This window comes from Cryptomeria japonica, unplaced genomic scaffold (assembly GCF_030272615.1).
Source record: "Cryptomeria japonica unplaced genomic scaffold, Sugi_1.0 HiC_scaffold_113, whole genome shotgun sequence".
Taxonomy (NCBI): Eukaryota; Viridiplantae; Streptophyta; class Pinopsida; order Cupressales; family Cupressaceae; genus Cryptomeria; species Cryptomeria japonica.
In genome coordinates this window covers 372,501-392,500 of record NW_026728935.1, presented here as the reverse complement: position 1 = coordinate 392,500, position 20,000 = coordinate 372,501, and the positions used below count along the sequence as shown (strand labels likewise).

Below are 20,000 nucleotides of genomic sequence, written 5' to 3'. Positions count from 1 at the left end.
GGCCACTCAGAGACATCCATTTCCCAGGTATATGCCCCCTACGCACTTTTGGTGGCGCAACTCGCACGAACAGTCCCACCTCGACCCCGTATACAAGCTTTTTTGCCTCGAAGAGTTCGTCGGAGACGAAGAAGCAACCTTCAGTGCAACCGTAGCACTCTTTTGTGCAACCGCCCAAACAACGCCCCCTCTACCCTCTGTCGAAACACTCGGCATTGCTGCTCCCTAAGGTGAGCTTCTCCTCATAGGCAATTCCGCTCTTATCCGGTCACGTTTGTGTGCCCGAATTTCGCAAGGCAACCTCCATGGGACATGGAAAAGACTCGAGAAGAGAGCTCGCTCACGGGAGAGAGAAGCCAAGGAGACCACGAGAGTGCTGAGAGTGGGACAGCGCTGAATAGGCGGGAGAAGCCTGCGCGTATAAACGGAGATATATATCCAATTGCAACGAAGGAACGTGCCAAAGATCGAGAACAATGGCAGAAATGCTAGTAACGTGCACTTCGGGACCAACGCATCACCGGAAGACAACCGCCAAACATCGAAAGAGTCGCGATGCTCCGCAACCTACGTGCAAAGCGGTCGCACACCGGGTAAGGGAGTGAGAGCCCCAAACATAGCTGGGCGAGGCGCTCACTCCGCTCTTTAATATCTCGTTAATACCGCCAAGGAAATGGCACAAGCACACACACACAAGCATCCTCGGAAGAGGACAGTTCGAGTGACAGGTCAAATCCAAGAGTTCCGAAGACTACCTCCAGGAACAATCGGGAACAAGACCGATTACAAGTCGTCGAGTCTGTTACTGGGCGAACACGAGATGCGCACAGGAAATCGATCAGCCCTCACAATGGCCCAAGGCCAGAGATCGGACTGCTACGATTTACCCCAACAATCATCGTGCCACTCTTCGCAGAGAGGTGATAGACGCCAACGAGCCCGCGCATAGCAATCGAGGTGTAAAAAGGGCGTTGAAGGCAGGAAGCCTGGACGAAAGAGGCTACGAGGTCACCTCGAAGCGGTCTAAGAATCGGGCGCACTTGGGGCGACTACCAGTGCCAACCCCTTATCCCGCGGTGCGTCCGACACACAGAAATTTCCAAGGCGGCCAAGGAGCCTCCCCGCATAGCAATCGGGGTGTGAGGTTACGGATGCAGCATTGATAGCAATCGAGGTGGGAGGCGAAGGATGCAGAAGTGAGAGCCGAGGGATGTAGCAGAGATAGCAATCGGGGTGTGTGATGCAGAAGAGATAGCAATCGAGGTGTGCGGTGGGAAGGGCCCAGCAGCCAGAATGCATGAAGCGACGGATGAAGCAGTGATGACAACCGGGCTGTGAGGAGAGGAGGGATGCAGCCAAGAAAGCAATCAGGGCTCGAGGCAAGGGATGCATCAAGGATAGCAATCATGTTGTGAGGCGAGATTCCAAAGGCTAAACGTGAGAGGCTGCAGGGTCGACTCAGAGAGGTCTATGCATGTGAGAGGCTGAAAGCAAGGTCAACTCGGAGCGGTCTATGCATCGGGCGCGCTTGGGGCGACTACCAGTGCCAACCCCTTATCCCGCGACGCGTCCGACAAAGAGAACGTTCCAAGGCGGCAGAGGAGGTTACCAGCCGAAGGATGCAGTAGCAATAACAGGTATAGTTCCGCGGCGGCCGAGAAGACTCACCGCATAGGAATCGGGATGCGAGGCGAGGGATGCGGCGGGAAGGCCCCGACGGCTAAACGGAAGAGGCTGCAGGGCCGCCTCGGAATGGTCCAAGCATCGGACGCGATTGGGACGACTACCAGTGCCAACCCCTTATCCCGCGATGCGTCCGATACACAGATAGTTCCAAGGCGGCCGAGGAGCCTCACCGCATATCAATCGGGGTGCGAGGCGAGGGATGGGGCGGGAAGGCCCCAACGGCTAGACGGAAGAGGCTTCAGGGCCACCTCGGAATGCTCCAAGCATCGGACGCGCTTGGGGCGACTACCAGTGCCAACCCCTTATCCCGCGATGCGTCCGATACACAGATGGTTCCAAGGCGGCCGAGGAGCCTCACCGCATAGCAATCGGGGGTGCGAGGCGAGGGATGGGGCGGGAAGGCCCCAACGGCTAGACGGAAGAGGCTTCAGGGCCGCCTCGGAATGGTCCAAGCATCGGACGCACTTGGGGCGACTACCAGTGACAACCCCTCATCCCGCGATGCGTCCGATACGAAGATGGTTCCAAGGCGGCCGAGGAGCCTCACCGCATAGCAATCGGGGTGCGAGGTGGGGGATGCGGCGAGATGGCCCCAACGGCTAGACGGAAGAGGCCACAGGGCCGCGTCGGAATAGTCCAAGCATCGGACGCGCTTGGGGCGACTACCAGTGACAACCCCTTATCCCGCGATGCGTCCGATACGAAGATAGTTCCAAGGCGGCCGAGGAGCCTCACCGCATAGCAATCCGGGTGCGAGGTGGGGGATGCGGCGAGATGGCCCCAACGGCTAGACGGAAGAGGCTGCAGGGCCGCCTCGGAATAGTCCAAGCATCGGACGCGCTTGGGGCGACTACCAGTGACAACCCCTTATCCCGCGATGCTTCCGATACGAAGACAGTTCCAAGGCGGCCGAGGAGCCTCACCGCATAGCAATGGGGGTGCGAGGTGAGGGATGCGGCGAGATGGCCCCAACGGCTAGACGGAAGAGGCCACAGGGCCGCCTCGGAATAGTCCAAGCATCGGACGCGCTTGGGGCGACTACCAGTGACAACCCCTTATCCCGCGATGCATCCGATACGAAGATAGTTCCCAGGCGGCCGAGGAGCCTCACCGCATAGCAATCGGGGTGCGAGGCGAGGGATGCGGCGAGATGGCCCCAAAGGGTAGACGGAAGAGGCTGCGGGGCCGCCTCGGAATAGTCCAAGCATCGAACGCGCTTGGGGCGACTACCACTGCCAACCCCTTATCCCGCGATGCGTCCGATACACAGATAGTTCCGAGGCGGCCGAGGAGCTGGGGGATGCGGCGAGATGGCCCCAACGGCTAGACGGAAGAGGCTGCAGGGCCGCCTCGGAATAGTCCAAGCATCGGACGCGCTTGGGGCGACTACCAGTGACAACCCCTTATCCCGCGATGCGTCCGATACACAGATAGTTCCGAGGCGGCCAAGGAGCCTCACCGCATAGCAATCGTGGTGCGAGGTGGGGGATGCAGCGAGATGGCCCCAACGGCTAGACGGAAGAGGCTGCAGGGCCGCCTCGGAATGGTCCAAGCATCGGACGCGCTTGGGGCGACTACCACTGCCAACCCCTTATCCCGCGATGCGTCCGATACACAGATAGTTCCAAGGCGGCCGAGGAGCCTCACCGAATAGCAATCGGGGTGCGAGGCGAGGGATGCGGCGAGAAAGCCCCAACGGCTAGAGGGAAGAGGCTTCAGGTCCGCCTCGGAATGGTCCAAGCATCGGACGCGCTTGGGGCGACTACCAGTGACAACCCCTTATCCCGCGACGCGTCCGATACACAGATAGTTCCAAGGCGGCCGAGGAGCCTCACCGCATAGCAATCGGGGTGCGAGGCGAGGGATGCGGCGAGAAGGACCCAACGGCTAGACGGAAGAGGCTTCAGGGCCGCCTCGGAATGGTCCAAGCATCGGACGCGCTTGGGGCGACTACCAGTGACAACCCCTTATCCCGCGACGCGTCCGATACACAGATAGTTCCAAGGCGGCCGAGGAGCCTCACCGCATAGCAATCGGGGTGCGAGGCGAGGGATGCGGCGAGAAGGACCCAACGGCTAGACGGAAGAGGCTTCAGGTCCGCCTCGGAATGGTCCAAGCATCGGACGCGCTTGGGGCGACTACCAGTGACAACCCCTTATCCCGCGACGCGTCCGATACACAGATAGTTCCAAGGCGGCCGAGGAGCCTCACCGCATAGCAATCGGGGTGCGAGGCGAGGGATGCGGCGAGAAGGACCCAACGGCTAGACGGAAGAGGCTTCAGGGCCGCCTCGGAATGGTCCAAGCATCGGACGCGCTTGGGGCGACTACCAGTGACAACCCCTTATCCCGCGATGCGTCCGATACACAGATAGTTCCAAGGCGGCCGAGGAGCCTCACCGCATAGCAATCGGGGTGCGAGGCGAGGGATGCGGCGAGAAGGACCCAACGGCTAGACGGAAGAGGCTTCAGGGCCGCCTCGGAATGGTCCAAGCATCGGACGCGCTTGGGGCGACTACCAGTGACAACCCCTTATCCCGCGACGCGTCCGATACACAGATAGTTCCAAGGCGGCCGAGGAGCCTCACCGCATAGCAATCGGGGTGCGAGGCGAGGGATGCGGCAAGAAGGACCCAACGGCTAGACGGAAGAGGCTTCAGGGCCGCCTCGGAATGGTCCAAGCATCGGACGCGCTTGGGGCGACTACCAGTGACAACCCCTTATCCCGCGACGCGTCCGATACACAGATAGTTCCAAGGCGGCCGAGGAGCCTCACCGCATAGCAATCGGGGTGCGAGGCGAGGGATGCGGCGAGAAGGACCCAACGGCTAGACGGAAGAGGCTTCAGGTCCGCCTCGGAATGGTCCAAGCATCGGACGCGCTTGGGGCGACTACCAGTGACAACCCCTTATCCCGCGACGCGTCCGATACACAGATAGTTCCAAGGCGGCCGAGGAGCCTCACCGCATAGCAATCGGGGTGCGAGGCGAGGGATGCGGCGAGAAGGACCCAACGGCTAGACGGAAGAGGCTTCAGGGCCGCCTCGGAATGGTCCAAGCATCGGACGCGCTTGGGGCGACTACCAGTGACAACCCCTTATCCCGCGACGCGTCCGATACACAGATAGTTCCAAGGCGGCTGAGGAGCCTCACCGCATAGCAATCGGGGTGCGAGGCGAGGGATGCGGCGAGAAGGACCCAACGGCTAGACGGAAGAGGCTTCAGGGCCGCCTCGGAATGGTCCAAGCATCGGACGCGCTTGGGGCGACTACCAGTGACAACCCCTTATCCCGCGATGCGTCCGATACACAGATAGTTCCAAGGCGGCCGAGGAGCCTCACCGCATAGCAATCGGGGTGCGAGGCGAGGGATGCGGCGAGAAGGACCCAACGGCTAGACGGAAGAGGCTTCAGGGCCGCCTCGGAATGGTCCAAGCATCGGACGCGCTTGGGGCGACTACCAGTGACAACCCCTTATCCCGCGACGCGTCCGATACACAGATAGTTCCAAGGCGGCCGAGGAGCCTCACCGCATAGCAATCGGGGTGCGAGGCGAGGGATGCGGCGAGAAGGACCCAACGGCTAGACGGAAGAGGCTTCAGGGCCGCCTCGGAATGGTCCAAGCATCGGACGCGCTTGGGGCGACTACCAGTGACAACCCCTTATCCCGCGACGCGTCCGATACACAGATAGTTCCAAGGCGGCCGAGGAGCCTCACCGCATAGCAATCGGGGTGCGAGGCGAGGGATGCGGCGAGAAGGACCCAACGGCTAGACGGAAGAGGCTTCAGGGCCGCCTCGGAATGGTCCAAGCATCGGACGCGCTTGGGGCGACTACCAGTGACAACCCCTTATCCCGCGACGCGTCCGATACACAGATAGTTCCAAGGCGGCCGAGGAGCCTCACCGCATAGCAATCGGGGTGCGAGGCGAGGGATGCGGCGAGAAGGACCCAACGGCTAGACGGAAGAGGCTTCAGGGCCGCCTGGGAATGGTCCATGCATCGCACGCGCTTGGGGCGACTACCAGTGACAACCCCTTATCCCGCGACGCGTCCGATACACAGATAGTTCCAAGGCGGCCGAGGAGCCTCACCGCATAGCAATCGGGGTGCGAGGCGAGGGATGCGGCGAGAAGGACCCAACGGCTAGACGGAAGAGGCTTCAGGGCCGCCTCGGAATGGTCCAAGCATCGGACGCGCTTGGGGCGACTACCAGTGACAACCCCTTATCCCGCGACGCGTCCGATACACAGATAGTTCCAAGGCGGCCGAGGAGCCTCACCGCATAGCAATCGGGGTGCGAGTCGAGGGATGCGGCGAGAAGGACCCAACGGCTAGACGGAAGAGGCTTCAGGGCCGCCTCGGAATGGTCCAAGCATCGGACGCGCTTGGGGCGACTACCAGTGACAACCCCTTATCCCGCGATGCGTCTGATACACAGATAGTTCCAAGGCGGCCGAGGAGCCTCACCGCATAGCAATCGGGGTGCGAGGCAAGGGATGCGGCGAGAAGGACCCAACGGCTAGATGGAAGAGGCTTCAGGGCCGCCTCGGAATGGTCCAAGCATCGGACGCGCTTGGGGCGACTACCGTTGCCAACCCCTTATCCCGCGATGCGTCTGATACACAGATAGTTCCGAGGCGGCCGAGGAGCCTCACCGCATAGCAATCGGGTTGCAAGGCAGATTATTGGGAAGGGAACCCCCTGGGATGCGGCTCAAGCAGTGCCCAAAGGGACTGGAATGCGGAATCACATCGAGAGACCCAAATGCTATACGAGGGCTCAAATCGAATTATCGATTTGGCCACGACATGGACGCATCGGAACGACTACCTTTGCCGAACCACTCGCAATTGCATCCATACCGAAACCAATAGACATTTCCGTTAGAGCCCTCGCATAGCATTCGGGAATCTCGCATGCCCCTCTAAATCGACCAATGCTGGCGCTCAACGAAAATCCGAGCGCTACCACCGTTCGAGCGCCAGCATTGGTCGAGTTAGAGGGGCACGGGGGAGAATGCTCCAGTCAACACCTCCCCTATATAAGTTATTTGTCCGATTCTCGCACAACCGTAGTCTGCCTCGTCGAATCAAACAACGGTCCCAGATTCCGACTTCCGTTCCGTAGAGACCCAAAAGCTAGATGGAGGCTCGCAAGAAAGAGAGTCGGCGCATAGCAATCGGGTTTCTCGAACGTTTAGGGACCGAGCTCACTTGCGGATAGGGCAAAATCCGCCAAGCAACCCAAAAGCTAGACGGGGGCTCGAATCGAATCGCCTAGGCGGCCACAACAACGACGTGTTGGATCGACTACCAGTGCCAAACCATTCAGCAAGACTAGTCTGTGTCGAGGCCGGATAGAGATTCTCAGAGAGCGCCCGTATAGCATTTAGGAGACCTGCCGCGTCCCTCACACTCGACAAATGGTGGTGCACGTTTATAAATCCGAGCGATCCCAACCCTTTCAAGCACCAACATCGGTCGAGATAGAGGGGCACGGAGGGGGCTGCGTGAGACAACACAGTCCCCTATATAAGTTATTTGTCCGATTCTCACACATCCGAAGAATGGTCATCAAATCGGACAACAGCCCAAACTTCCGACTTCCGTCCCAGAAAGCCCAAGAGCTATCTAAAACGTTCATGGCCGGAACTCGATCGCGGCTATACCAGTCCGCCAAGCAACCCAAAAGCTAGACTGGAGCTCTAGTCGAATCACCTCTGTGGCCATTGCAAGGACGTGTTGGAGCGACTACCATTGCCGAACCATTCCGCAGGTCGAGTCCATACCAAGGCCGCATAGAGATTCACGATGAGCTCCTGCATAGCAATCAGGAGACTTGCCGTGTCCATCACAATCGATAAATCCTGGTGCAAGATTTTTGCATCCGAGCGCTCCAACCAGTCGAGCACCAGCATCAATCGACATAAACGGGCACGGGGGGAGGATGCTCGAGAACACTACCTCCCCTATATAAGTTATTTGTCCGATTCTCAAGCAGCCGAAGTCTGGTCATCGAATCGGGTCAAAGACCACAACTTCCGACTTTACCCACAATGCAAGTCATCGAATCGAACATCGGCCCCCGAGTCGGACTCCATGCGTATGTCAGGTCATCGGACCCAAATTCTGCCTTCCTGCGCATGGCGGGCCATCAATATCAACTCGGTCATCGGACCCAAACTCCGCCTTTCTGCGCATGGCACGCCTTCAAATCGGTCATCGGACCCAAATTCCGCCTTCCTGTGCATGGCGGGCCATCAACATCAACTCGGTCATCGGACCCAAATTCCGCCTTTCTGCGCATGGCACGCCATCAACTCGGTCATCGGACCCAAATTCCGCCTTCCTGCGCATGGCAGGTCATCGGACACAAATTCAGACCTCGCCAATATGCCTACGTATCGAATCGGTCATCGGACCCAACTTCCGACTTCATCCATACTGTAGGGTCTTTGAGGTTGGCGCGGTGCGCTCAACCCGGGGAGTCGACCCATCGAAGCATACACCTCCCCTATATAAGCTATTTGTCCGATTCCCACACCTGTGTAGTTTGCACCTCTGACCAGGACATCGACCCCAACTTCCGAACTCGACTGCAACGACGGCACCAGCGCCTTGGTGCGCACCTTGCGACGCACAGTCCCAACATTCGCCTTCCTGCACATGGCAGGTCATCGGACCCAAATTCCGACCTCGCGAGTATGCCTACATATCGAATCGGTCATCGGACACAACTTCCGACTTCATCCATACCGTAGGGTCTTTGAGGTTGGCGCGGTGCGCTCAACCCGGGGAGTCGACCCAACGAAGCATACACCTCCCCTATATAAGCTATTTGTCCGATTCCCACACCTGTGTAGTTTGCACCTCCGATCAGGACATCGACCCCAACTTCCGAACTCGCCTGCAACGACCGAACCAGCGCCTTGGTGCGCACCTTGCAACGCACAGTGCCAACATTCGCCTTCCTGCACATGGCAGGTCATCGGACCCAAATTCCGACCTCGCGAGTATGCCTACATATCGAATCGGTCATCGGACCCAACTTCCGACTTCATCCATACCGTAGGGTCTTTGAGGTTGGCGCGGTGCGCTCAACCCGGGGAGTCGACCCAACGAAGCATACACCTCCCCTATATAAGCTATTTGTCCGATTCCCACACCTGTGTAGCTTGCACCTCCGATCAGGACATCGACCCCAACTTCCGAACTCGACTAAAAAGACCGCACCAGCACCTTGGTGTGCACCTTGCAACGCACAGTGCCAACATTCGCCTTCCTGCACATGGCAGGTCATCGGACCCAAATTCCGACCTCATGAGCATACCTACTAATCGAATCGGTCATCGGACCCAACTTCCGACTTCATCCATACCGTAGGGTCTTTGAGGTTGGCGCGGTGCGCTCAACCTGGGGAGTCGACCCATCGAAGCATACACCTCCCCTATATAAGCTATTTGTCCGATTCCGACACCTGTGTAGTTTGCACCTCCGCTCAGGACATCGACCCCAACTTCCGAACTCGCCTGCAACGACCGAACCAGCGCCTTGGTGCGCACCAAAAGTGCGCACTTTTGGAGGGCACTTTTGTGCGCTCCAAAGGTGCGCACTTTTGGAGGGCACTTTTGTGCGCTCCAAAGGTGCGCACTTTTGGAGGGCACTTTTTGGAGGGCACTTTTGTGCGCTCCAAAGGTGCGCACTTTTGGAGGGCACTTTTTGGAGGGCACTTTTCTGCGCTCCAAAGGTGCGCACTTTTGGAGGGCACTTTTTGGAGGGCACTTTTCTGCGCTCCAAAGGTGCGCACTTTTGGAGGGCACTTTTTGGAGGGCACTTTTCTGCGCTCCAAAGGTGCGCACTTTTGGAGGGCACTTTTTGGAGGGCACTTTTCTGCGCTCCAAAGGTGCGCACTTTTGGAGGGCACTTTTGTGCACTCCAAAGGTGCACACTTTTGGAGGGCACTTTTCTGCACTCCAAAGGTGCGCACTTTTGGAGGGCACTTTTTGGAGGGCACTTTTGTGCGCTCCAAAGGTGCGCACTTTTGGAGGGCACTTTTTGGAGGGCACTTTTGTGCGCTCCAAAGGTGCGCACTTTTGGAGGGCACTTTTGTGCACTCCAAAGGTGCGCACTTTTGGAGGGCACTTTTCCTGCGCTCCAAAGGTGCACACCTAGGTGAGCACCTTCGACCACACCTTGTAGCACACCAAACTCTGACTTTCGACTTCATCCGCAATGCAGGGTCTTTGAGGTTGGCGCAATGCGCACAACCAGGGGAGTCGACCCATCAAACCCAACACCTCCCCTATATAAGCTATTTGTCTGATTCTCATACATGCGTAGCCTGCAGGAGCAATTAGGACATCGACCCCAACTTTCGGCTTCTAAACGAAAACAAGGTCTTTGAGGTTGGTGTAATGCGAACAACTAGGGGAGTCAACCCATCAAACCCAACACCTCCCCTATATAAGCTATTTGTCTGATTCTCATACATGTGTAGTCTACAGGAGCAATTAGGACATCGACCCCAACTTTTGACTTCTTAACGAAAACAAGGTCTTTGAGGTTGACGTAATGCGCACAACCAGGGGAGTCGACCCATCAAACCCAACACCTCCCCTATATAAGCTATTTGTCCGATTCTCATACATGTGTAGCCTACAGGAGCCATTAGGACATTGACCCCAACTTTTGACTTCTTAACGAAAACAAGGTCTTTGAGGTTGGCGTAATGCGCACAACCAAGGGAGTTGACCCATCAAACCCAACACCTCCCCTATATAAGCTATTTGTCTGATTCTCATACATGTGTAGCCTGCAACAACGATTAGGACATCCACCCCAACTTCTGAATTCGTCTGCGTTGACCGCACCAAAGGTGCACGCCTTGGTGCTCACCAAAATCCGACTTCCGACTTCTTCTGCTATGCGGGGTCTTTGAGGTTGGCGCAGTGCGCACAACCAGGGGAGTCAACCCACCGAATGCAACACCTCCCCTATATAAGCTATTTGTCTGATTCTCATACATGCGTAGACTGCAGCAATGATTAGGACATCCACCCCAACTTTTGACTTCTTAAACAAGACAGGGTCTTTGAAGTTGGTGCAGTGCACACAACCAGGGGAGTCGACCCATCAAACGCAACACCTCCCCTATATAAAGCTATTTGTCCGATTCTCATACGTGTAGTCTGCAGCAGCGATTAGGACATCGACCCCAACTTCCGAATTCGTTTGCATTGACCGCACCAAAGGTGCACGCCTTGGTGTGCACCTTGGAGTGCACTTTGGTGCTCACCTCGGTGCACACTTTGGTGTGCACCTCGGTGTGCACCAAAGGTGCGCACCTTGGAGCGCACCAAAGGTGTACACTTTGGAGCGCACCACATAGGGTCTTTGAGAGGTTGGCGCAGTGCGCACACCAAGGTGGGTGTTGAGGTGCGTGCCGAGGTGGGTGGGTGCTAGGGTGCGCTCCATGGTGGGTGCCAGGGTGGGTGCGTGCTAGGGTGGATTCCAAAGAGGGTCATAGGGTGGGTGCCAAGGTGGGTTGGTGATATAGTGGGTTCAAAGGTGGGTACTAGGGTGGGTTCCAAGGTGGGTCACAAGTTGGGTGCCAGGATGCGTGGGTGTTAGGTTGGGTGCCAAGGTGGGCTCCTGCGTGGGTGGGTGCTAGGGTGGGTTTCAAGGTGGACGCGAGGGCGGGTGCCAAGGTGGGTAACAAGTTGGGTGTTAGGATGGGTGAGTGCTAGAGTGGGTGCCAAGGTGGGTGGGTGCTAAGGTGGATGCCAAGGTGGTTCACAGGGTGGGTGGGTTCTAGGGTGAGTTCCAAGGTGGGTCACAGGTTTAGTGCTAGGGTGCGTGTCAAGGCGGGTGTCGAGGTGCCTGGGTGCTAGGGTGTGGATGCCAATGTGGGTCATAGGGTGGGTACTAGGGTGGGCTGCAATGTGGGTGCCAAGGTGGGTAACATGCTCGGTTGGTTCTAAATTGGGTGTCAGGGTGGGTGTGCACCCACCTTGCCCGAGGTGGGTGCCAAGGTGCCAGTGTGGGTGGGTGCTAAGGTGGATGCCAAGGTGGGTGAGAAGGTGGGTGATAGGTTGAGTGGTAGGATGGGTGGGTGCCAAGATGGGTCACAGGGTGGGTGCAAGGGTGGGTAGGTGCTAGGGTTGGTGTCAGGGTGGGTGGGTGCTAGGTTGGGTTCCAAGGTGGGTGCGAGGGTGAGTGTCAAGGTGGGTCACAGGTTAGGTGCTAGGATGGGTGAGTGCTAGGGTGCAAAGGTGCCAGGGTGGGTGCTAGGATGGGTCGATGCTAGGGTGAGTGGCAAGGTGGGTCCACAAGTGTCAAGGTGGGTGCCGAGGTGGGTGCCAACTTGGGTTCCAAGGTGGGTGCCAAGTGGGCGACTGCTATGGTGGATGCCAAGGTGGGTCACGGGGTGGGTGCCAAGTTGCTAGGTTGTGTTCCAAGGTGGGTGCCAACGTGGCTGCTAGGGTGCGTGGGTTAAAGGGTGTGTCACAACGTGGGTGCCAGGATGGGTGCGCACCCACACTGGCCAAGACGGGTGCAAGGTTGGGTTCCAAGCCCGGTCACAGGCTGGGTGCTAGGATGGGTGGGTGCCAAGGTGGGCACCAGGGTGGGTGCACCCACCCTGGCCAAGGTGGGTCACGGGGTGGGTCCTAGGGTGGGTAACAGGGTGGGTACTAAGGTGCGTGCCAAGGTGGGTCATGGGGTGGGTGCCAAGGTGGGCACCAGGGTGGGTGTGCACCAACCCTAGCCAGGGTAGGTCACGGGGTGGTTGTCGGGGTGGGCGTCAAGGAGCCAAGGTGGGTGGCAAGTAGCCAAGTTGCGTGCCAAGGTGGGTGTCGGGGTGGGTGCCAAGGATCCAAGGTGGGTGCCAAGGAACCAAGGTGGGTGTCTGGGTGGGTGCCGAGGTGGGAGCCAGGGTGGGTCCCAAGGTGAGTGCAAAGGTGGGTGCCAGGGTCAAGGTGAGTGCCAATGTGGGTTCCAAGGTGCCAGGGTCAGGGTGAGTGCCAATGTGGGTTCAAAGGTGCTAAGTTGGGTGCGAGGTTGGGTGCGAGGGTGGGTGGGTGCCAAGGTGTGCTAGGTGGAAGCCCGGGTGGGTCGGCATCCCATGGGTGTCGAGTTGGGTGCCTGATGGGTGCTTCTTGTCAAGTTTTAGTCGTCGGGACTCATTTCGAGCCTTAGAGGTCGTTTCTTGTCCGGTTGCCCTGTCTTCGACCTGGGAACCCAATTTTGGTCCTCGGGTCCCATTTTTTTTTGTCTCGCATCCCACTTTTGGCCTGTGGCCTTTTCGGGGTCGATTCTCGTTTTGGGCATCAGAGCATGTTTCTTCTCCTAAAACCCAATATTTGTTTATTAAGTCTCGGAACACATTTTTGTTCTCGTGGACCCATCATGGGTCTTGGAACGCATTTGTGGTCCTTGGGTCCCATTTTGCATCCCGAAACTTGTGTTTTGGTGCTTGATCCCTATTTTGGGTGCCCACCTTGCACCAAGTGCGCACCCGGGGCAAACCGAGCGCCTTGGTGCACCGGGGCAAGATCGAGCGTGCACCCGAGGCGCCCCGAACATGCACCAAGGTGCACTCGGCCCACATGTGAGCGCAGGTCGTTGCGCCCGAGGTGGTGTGTGGGCACCGCGTTGCAGACGGGACACTGCACGCACACGACGCCCCGTCCAGGTGCACGCACGTAGGCCGGGCCGGGTGCACACCCGACGCCCTAGCAAGGTGCGCGCACCCGGGCAGGGCTCACACTTGGCGAACGGGGCGCACTTCGCGAGGGAGGGTGTGCACCTCGACGGGGGTGGGTGGCCGGGGTGGATTCGCACGTGGGTCGCGGTTTGCTAAGTACACACTGCGACAAGCTCATAACGGGTGCGATCATACCAGCGTTAGTGCACCGGATCCCATCAGAACTCCGCAGTTAAGCGCGCTTGGGCCGGAGTAGTACTAGGATGGGTGACCTCCCGGGAAGTCCCGGTGTTGCACCCTTTCTTAGTTTTTCGCCGGGCGTCGCAATGCTATTTGAATAAACCTTTTGCCCGTTTGCGTTCTCGTCGGGGCCGGGCCGGGCCGGGGTGCGCTGCCCGCACTACCGCGCGCGCGGGGGCGACACCGAGCGCGCACCCGAGGCGCCCCGAGCACACAGGCCACGGTGCAACCCGGGCGTTGTGCGCGCACCCCGGTGCGCCCGAGGTGCTGCGCGCGCACCCAGGTGAAATCGGTGTGCACCTCGGCCAGTGCGCGCTCGGTCGAGTCGCGCACGTTGGCCAAGGTGCACGGTGATGTTTCTTACTCTAAGGTTCCGCACCAGACGCCCGGGACAGGTGAGCGAAGCTGGGCGGGGCCGGGTGCGCGGCCGGGGCAGGTGCACGCAGCTGGAGAGAGCTTTGGAGCACACCAGAGGTGCGCACCTTGGAGCACACTTCGGAGCGCACCAATGATGCGCTCCATTCAAAAGTTTCCTGAAAAGGCAAAAAAAGTTGAGATTATAGAATTTCCCACTTGAGAGATTGTAAAAAAAAAAAATTTAAAATGAAGGAAACGCGGGTGCCAAGGTGTGCGCGCCCGGGTGCGCAGCCCAGCCAAGGTGTGCGCACCAAGGCGCCCACCCTGGCGAAGGTGCACGCAAGGTGCGCACCCGAGGCAAACCGGACAATTAACCCAACTTTCGACTTCGCGCGCACCTGCGCACCTTGGAGCGCACTTCGGAGCGCTCCTTGTTGCGCACCAATCTTGGGCACCTCGGAGTGCACCATGGCGCCCACCAAGGTGCGCACCCGGGGCAAACCGAGCTCCGACTTCGTGCGCACCTTGGAGCGCACGAAAGGTGCGCACCATGGCGCCCACCAAGGTGCGCAGCCCAGCCAAGGCGTGCGCATCAAGGTGCGCACCCTGGCGAAGGTGCGCACCCGGGGCAAACCGAGCTCCGACTTCGTGCGCACCTTGGAGCGCACAAAGGGTGCGCAACCCAGCCAAGGTGTGCGCACCCCGGGCAAACCGAGCTCCGAATCGTGCGCACCTTGGAGCACACTTCGGAGCCCTCCTTGGTGCGCACCGATGTTGCGCACCTCGGAGCGCACCCGGGGAAAACAATGCAATTAACCCGACTTTCGACTTCATGGGCACCTCGGAGCGCTCTCGGGTTCGCACCTCGGAGCACACCGAGGTGCGCACCTTTGATGCGCTGCCTTCACCAATTTCCAGAAAAGGCAAGAAAACATTGAGAAGGTGTGCGCACCGAGGTGCCCACCCTGGCGAAGGTGCACGCGAGGTGCGCACCCGGGGCAAACCGGGCTCCGACTTCGTGCACGCCATGCTGCGCACCTTGGAGGGCCATGGTGCGCACCTTGGAGCACACTTCGGAGCGCTCAATGGTGCCCAACCCAGCCAAGGTGCCCACCGCGGCGAAGGTGCACGCGAGGTGCGCACCCGGGGCAAACCGGGCTCCGACTTCGTGCACGCCGCACCTTGGAGCACACTTCGGAGCGCTCCTTGGTGCGCACCAGGGCGCGCAACCCAGCCGAGGTGCCCACCCCGGCGAAGGTGCACGCGGGGTGCGCACCCGAGGCAAACCGGGCTCCGACTTCGTGCACGCCATGGTGCCCACCGCGGCGAAGGTGCACGCGAGGTGCGCACCCGGGGCAAACCGGGCTCCGACTTCGTGCACGCCGCACCTTGGAGCACACTTCGGAGCGCTCCTTGGTGCGCACCAGGGCGCGCAACCCAGCCGAGGTGCCCACCCCGGCGAAGGTGCACGCGAGGTGCGCACCCGGGGCAAACCGGGCTCCGACTTCGTGCACGCCATGGTGCCCACCGCGGCGAAGGTGCACGCGAGGTGCGCACCCGGGGCAAACCGGGCTCCGACTTCGTGCACGCCGCACCTTGGAGCACACTTCGGAGCGCTCCTTGGTGCGCACCATGGTGCCCACCAGGGCGCGCAACCCCGCCGAAGGTGCACGCGAGGTGCGCACCCGGGGCAAACCGGGCTCCGACTTCGTGCACGCCGCACCTTGGAGCACACTTCGGAGCGCTCCTTGGTGCGCACCAGGGCGCGCAACCCCGCCGAAGGTGCACGCGAGGTGCGCACCCGGGGCAAACCGGGCTCCGACTTCGTGCACGCCATGGTGCGCACCAGGGTGCCCACCGCGGCGAAGGTGCGCACCCGGGGCAAACCGGGCTCCGACTTCGTGCACGCCGCACCTTGGAGCACACTTCGGAGCGCTCCTTGGTGCGCACCAGGGCGCGCAACCCAGCCGAGGTGCCCACCCCGGCGAAGGTGCACGCGAGGTGCGCACCCGGGGCAAACCGGGCTCCGACTTCGTGCACGCCATGGTGCCCACCGCGGCGAAGGTGCGCACCCGGGGCAAACCGGGCTAGGACTTCGTGCACGCCGCACCTTGGAGCACACTTCGGAGCGCTCCTTGGTGCGCACCATGGTGCCCACCAGGCCGCGCAACCCAGCCAAGGTGTGCGCACCAAGGTGCACGCGAGGTGCGCACCCGGGGCAAACCGGGGTCCGGCTTCGTGCACGCCGCACCTTGGAGCACACATCGGGGCGCTCCCGGGTTCGCACCGGCGTTGCGCACCGTGGTGGGCACCTCGGAGCGCACCGTGGTGGGCACCTCGGAGCACACCAAGGTGGGCAGCGAGGTGCGCACCTTTGATGCGATGCCTTCACTAATTTCCATAAAAGGCAAAAGAAAACGAGATTTTAAAATTTCCGTTTTGAAAGATAGTGAGAAAAAGGGAATGCTGGTGCCATCTTGAGCCCGCCCTGGTGCGCAGCCCAGCCAAGGTGTGCGCACCAAGGTGCCCACCCTGGCGAAGGTGCGCGCCCGGGCAATTAACCCAACTTCCAACTTCGCGCGCGCCAGGGTGGGAGCGCACCCAACAACCGGGCCTGGGAAGAGCCAATGCGAGAAACCCCACCAAACGCTCTGACAAAAAAAGAGGGGGCGCTCCAGTAACCCCGCTTCGGAGCGCACCCTGGGCAAACCCAGCCAGGGTGCCCACCCCGGCCAAGGTGCAGGCGAGGTGCGCACCCGGGGCAAACCGGGCTCCGACAACGTGCACGCCGCACCTTGGAGCACACTTCGTAGCGCTCCCGGGTGCGCACCTCAGAGCACACCAAGGTGGGCAGCGAGGTGCGCACCTTTGATGCGCTGCCTTCACTAATTTCCAGAAAAGGCAAAAAAAAGAGGAGATTTTAAAATTTCCGTTTTGAAAGATAGTGAAAAAAACGGAACGCGGGTGCCATCTTGAGCCCGCCCGGGTGCACAGCCCAGGTAAGGTGCCCACCCTGGCAAAGGTGCGCACCCGGGCAATTAACCCTACTTCCGACTTCGTGCGCGCCAAGGTGGCAACCGGGCCTGGGAAGAGCCAATGCGAGAAACCCCACCAAACGCTCCGACAAAAAAAGAGGCGGCGCTCCAATAACCCCGCTTCGGAGCGCAGCCGGGGCAAACCCAGCCAAGGTGCCCACCCCGACGAAGGTGCACGCGAGGTGCGCACCCGGGGCAAACCGGGCTCCGACAACGTGCACGCAGCACCTTGGAGCACACTTCGAAGCACTCCCGGGTGCCCACCGGCGTTGCGCACCGTGGTGGGCAGCGAGGTGCGCACCTTTGATGCGCTGCCTTCACTAATTTCCAGAAAAGGCAAAAAAAAATGAGATTTTAAAATTTCCGTTTTGAAAGATAGTGAAAAAAACGGAACGCGGGTGCCATCTTGAGCCCGCCCTGGTGCGCAGCCCAGGCAAGGCATGCGCACCAAGGTGCCCACCCGCGGTGCACACCCGGGGCAAACCGGGCTCCGACTTCGTGCAGGCCGCACCTTGGAGCACACTTCGGAGCGCTCCTTGGTGCGCACCATGGTGCCCACCAGGGCGCACCCGGGGCAAACCGGGCTCCGACTTCGTGCACGCCGCACCTTGGAGCACACATCGGAGCGCTCCCAGGTTCGCACCAGCGTTGCGCACCTTTGATGCGCTGCCTTCACTAATTTCCAGAAAAGGCAAAAAAAAACGATATTTTAAAATTTCCGTTCTGAAAGATAGTGAAAAAAACGGAACGCGGGTGCCATCTTGAGCCCTTCCTGGTGCGCAGCCCAGGCAAGTTGTGCGCACCAAGGTGCCCACCCTGGCGGAGGTGCGCGCCCGGGGCAAACCGGGCTCCGACTTCGTGCACTGCATGGTGCCCACCAAGGCGCGCAACCCAGCCAAGGTGCCCACCGCAGCGAAGGTGCACGCGAGGTGCGCACCCGAGGTGCACACCCGGGGCAAACCGAGCTCCGACTTCGTGCACGCCGCACCTTGGAGCACACTTCAGAGCGCTCCTTGGTGCGCACCAGGGCGCGCAACCCAGCCAAGGTGCTCACCCCGGCGAAGGTGCACGCGAGGTGCGCACCCGGGGCAAGCCGGGCTCGGACTTCGTGCACGCCGCACCTTGGAGCACACATCGGAGCGCTCCCGGGTTCGCACCAGCATTGCGCACCTTTGATGCGCTGCCTTCACTAATTTCCAGAAAAGGCAAAAAAAAAAAAAAAACGAGATTTTAAAATTTCCGTTTTGAAAGATAGTGAAAAAAACGGAACGCGGGTGCCATCTTGAGCCCGCCCTGGTGTGCAGCCCAGGCAAGTTGTGCGCACCAAGGCACCCACCCTGGCCAAGGTGGGTCACGGGGTGGGTCCTAGGGTGGGTAACGGGGTGGGTACTAAGGTGCGTGCCAAGGTGGGTCATGGGGTGGGTGCCAAGGTGGGCACCAGGGTGGGTGTGCACCAACCCTAGCCAGGGTAGGTCACGGGGTGGTTGTCGGGGTGGGCGTCAAGGAGCCAAGGTGGGTGGCAAGTAGCCAAGTTGCGTGCCAAGGTGGGTGTCGGGGTGGGTGCCAAGGATCCAAGGTGGGTGCCAAGGAACCAAGGTGGGTGTCTGGGTGGGTGCCGAGGTGGGAGCCAGGGTGGGTCCCAAGGTGAGTGCAAAGGTGGGTGCCAGGGTCAAGGTGAGTGCCAATGTGGGTTCCAAGGTGCCAGGGTCAGGGTGAGTGCCAATGTGGGTTCAAAGGTGCTAAGTTGGGTGCGAGGTTGGGTGCGAGGGTGGGTGGGTGCCAAGGTGTGCTAGGTGGAAGCCCGGGTGGGTCGGCATCCCATGGGTGTCGAGTTGGGTGCCTGATGGGTGCTTCTTGTCAAGTTTTAGTCGTCGGGACTCATTTCGAGCCTTAGAGGTCGTTTCTTGTCCGGTTGCCCTGTCTTCGACCTGGGAACCCAATTTTGGTCCTCGGGTCCCATTTTTTTTTGTCTCGCATCCCACTTTTGGCCTGTGGCCTTTTCGGGGTCGATTCTCGTTTTGGGCATCAGAGCATGTTTCTTCTCCTAAAACCCAATATTTGTTTATTAAGTCTCGGAACACATTTTTGTTCTCGTGGACCCATCATGGGTCTTGGAACGCATTTGTGGTCCTTGGGTCCCATTTTGCATCCCGAAACTTGTGTTTTGGTGCTTGATCCCTATTTTGGGTGCCCACCTTGCACCAAGTGCGCACCCGGGGCAAACCGAGCGCCTTGGTGCACCGGGGCAAGATCGAGCGTGCACCCGAGGCGCCCCGAACATGCACCAAGGTGCACTCGGCCCACATGTGAGCGCAGGTCGTTGCGCCCGAGGTGGTGTGTGGGCACCGCGTTGCAGACGGGACACTGCACGCACACGACGCCCCGTCCAGGTGCACGCACGTAGGCCGGGCCGGGTGCACACCCGACGCCCTAGCAAGGTGCGCGCACCCGGGCAGGGCTCACACTTGGCGAACGGGGCGCACTTCGCGAGGGAGGGTGTGCACCTCGACGGGGGTGGGTGGCCGGGGTGGATTCGCACGTGGGTCGCGGTTTGCTAAGTACACACTGCGACAAGCTCATAACGGGTGCGATCATACCAGCGTTAGTGCACCGGATCCCATCAGAACTCAGCAGTTAAGCGCGCTTGGGCCGGAGTAGTACTGGGATGGGTGACCTCCCGGGAAGTCCCGGTGTTGCACCCTTTTTTAGTTTTTCGCCGGGCGTCGCAATGCTATTTGAATAAACCTTTTGCCCGTTTGCGTTCTCGTCGGGGCCGGGCCGGGCCGGGGTGCGCTGCCCGCACTACCGCGCGCGCGGGGGCGACACCGAGCGCGCACCCGAGGCGCCCCGAGCACACAGGCCACGGTGCAACCCGGGCGTTGTGCGCGCACCCCGGTGCGCCCGAGGTGCTGCGCGCGCACCCAGGTGAAATCGGTGTGCACCTCGGCCAGTGCGCGCTCGGTCGAGTCGCGCACGTTG

At 60.1% G+C, this 20,000-nt stretch overlaps 2 non-coding genes across 2 annotated transcripts; both read left to right on the top strand.

The window, feature by feature from the left end:
- The first annotated feature begins 13,570 nt into the window (after positions 1-13,570).
- LOC131865513 (5S ribosomal RNA) lies at positions 13,571-13,689 on the top strand. The gene has a single exon (XR_009364233.1). It is a non-coding gene; the product is annotated as a 5S ribosomal RNA (ribosomal RNA).
- A 5,915-nt stretch (positions 13,690-19,604) lies between these two features.
- Positions 19,605-19,723, top strand: LOC131865508 (5S ribosomal RNA). Its single transcript, XR_009364228.1, has one exon. It is a non-coding gene; the product is annotated as a 5S ribosomal RNA (ribosomal RNA).
- The last annotated feature ends 277 nt before the right edge of the window (positions 19,724-20,000 follow it).